Raw genomic sequence first — 2500 nt, 5'->3', positions numbered from 1 at the left:
GTATATAACTCTAACTGGATTTGGTATTTTGTCTATTTTTATGTGTAGGTTTCCCCCTGCGTGATTTTTGGGTACTGTGATATAGAAGGAATGAGAAAGCATTTAAAACCACTACTCTGAAAGCATTTTTGAAAGTGAGTTACTGTGTTTCACCTTTTGTTCTGGCCTTATCTGTCTCTTTTTTTCCCTCTTATTCTCTGTTATCCTTTATTTCTCTCTTTGTTTATCTATCTTGCTCTCTCTCTCTCGCTATCTATCTATCTATCTATCTATCTCTCCATATATATGTATATATATATACACACACACACACACACATATATATATATATATATATATATATATATATATATATATATATATATATATATATATATATATATCAGTCTCAACTGCACGTGGATAAACTATACGAGAATAATTTATAAAATCCTCACCACTCAGAATTGCGCAAACTGGCTAAACAAAGAATATTCAACATAGAATTAATTAAAACTCTTGTCTTCGTTGGTATTGGAGGCTGTAACTGAATCAACGCAATTTTTACTTTCTTTTTTCGTTAGGTTCGTTAATCGCCGTTTCCCGCCAATTTTCGATCTTTTGAAATGGCCGGAGTTAATTCCCGCCATTTTTTAGTTTGATTTCAAATTAATTTTAAATAGAAATCCTAAGAACACCATGACTATGCTGAGGTGACGCAGAGTAATGTTGTTGCCAGGAGAAAGCAGGCTGCTGTGGTTAGGATATGGAATTGGGATATGAGCATTATTGCAACTGGAGTGCGATATTGTTGCGTGAAACAATAGTATGACGCATGATTGCATGAGGCAGCAACATATCCGGAGTGCCATACTATATCAATAATGATAATTAGTTGTGAATAATATTGATTGACTTTATCATTATTACTGTTGTAATTATTATTGAAAGCGGTATTAGTGTTATCATCCTATTGATAATGATTCTTAACGAAGATGATGGTAATGATGATAAGACGGTAAAAATGTTTACACTACATCTAACACAAGAAAGCATGTCACGATATTATAACGAAATATGATTCATCGTGAATTTCAACACGAGGCGAGTTCACAGAAGGAGAGAGTGAAGTAAAGAGGGAGAGAGGGAGAGACTGTGAATGTATCTCTTTTACTTTAGGGAGACCAGGTAGCAACACTTACTGGTAGCATTGAAACCAGCTTAATGTTTAGTGCCAAGTGAGAGTCAGGGAGAGATGATTCTGCAACGGTCGATGCAAGCGGACTAAGAGAGTGGTGTGAGGGAGGGAGGCGGTTGAGACAGAAAGGCAGAGGATGAGAAAGAGTGAAAGAAAGAGAAGAAGAAAAGTGAGAGAAATAAAGAAACTTAAACAAGCGAAGGAGATAGAGGGGGAGAGCGGGAGGGAGGGAGAGAGAAAGAGAGGGGGAAGCGAGAGAGAGAGAGAAAGAGATGGAGAGAGAGAGAGAGAGAGAGAGAGAAAACAATCCTAAAAAAGCAGTGAAAAAACATACAAAGTCCCCCAGACACAGAGAAAATGAGCACAGAATTACATTTTCTTGCCACTCAGCGGGGTCGCAGTTCCCAGCCACAAGTACAGCTGAGCACACCTGTAGAGTACCTTCAGTGGGTCTTAGTAAACACCTGTCATGAACACGAGAGAAAAAATATCTTTCCTTTGTGGGATTTTTTTCTGTCGATTTTTTTTTTTTCTTTTTTTTTTTTTGTGGAATGTAAGTGAATAGAAGTGCGTGTGTGCGTGGATGTGGGGTGTGTGTGTGTGTGTGTGTGTGTGTGTGTGTGTGTGTGTGTGTGAATAACAGAGTTAGGCAATACCGCCGTTGGCTTTAAGTACAGTTAAAGCTAATACAATATTGTTTTTGAATACCGTTAGTGGTAGTTTTGTTATGTTGCTAATATAGTTTAATGTTCTATTATTCTATCCCCATTTGGGAATATGTTGTAATCTATACTTCTTTTGTAATCGTTAGGTTCTCCCGATTTTGTGAACATACATGTGAAAAATAGAGATTATTCTTTTAATTCATTCCCTATTAATACGGTCTCGAACAATTCTGTCTGTGTCTCCTCTATCCATAACTCCATATTCGAAAAAAAATAATATTCTTTTAGTCATCGATTAAAATCTTAAATTCATCTGGACTTGAAAGATAAAAAAATAAAAAAATAAATAAAAAATTACGTCAAGATTTCAGAGACTGTTTTAAATCATCTGTGAACAACGGGAAATTTATTCATTTTCAAGAAGAAATTATGAACGATATACAGGTATGAATATAAGCATATTGATAAATGTTAATGGATAGACGGATAAATTGTGAATAAATCTAATATCCATAGCCTTACTAAATCAGGAAATAACACTCAAGAAAACAGAAAAAAATAAACATTTTCTTCCACGATTTAATCCCACACTAACTGTCGTCTACAGATTATTGGCCGAAGAAACATATCTTATTAAAATAATCTTTGTGCTTACGTC

Source organism: Penaeus japonicus, unplaced genomic scaffold, assembly GCF_977035675.1.
Source record: "Penaeus japonicus unplaced genomic scaffold, GWHDUDI00000001_assembly GWHDUDI00000020, whole genome shotgun sequence".
Taxonomy (NCBI): Eukaryota; Metazoa; Arthropoda; class Malacostraca; order Decapoda; family Penaeidae; genus Penaeus; species Penaeus japonicus.
Note: the sequence above shows the minus strand (reverse complement) of the source record.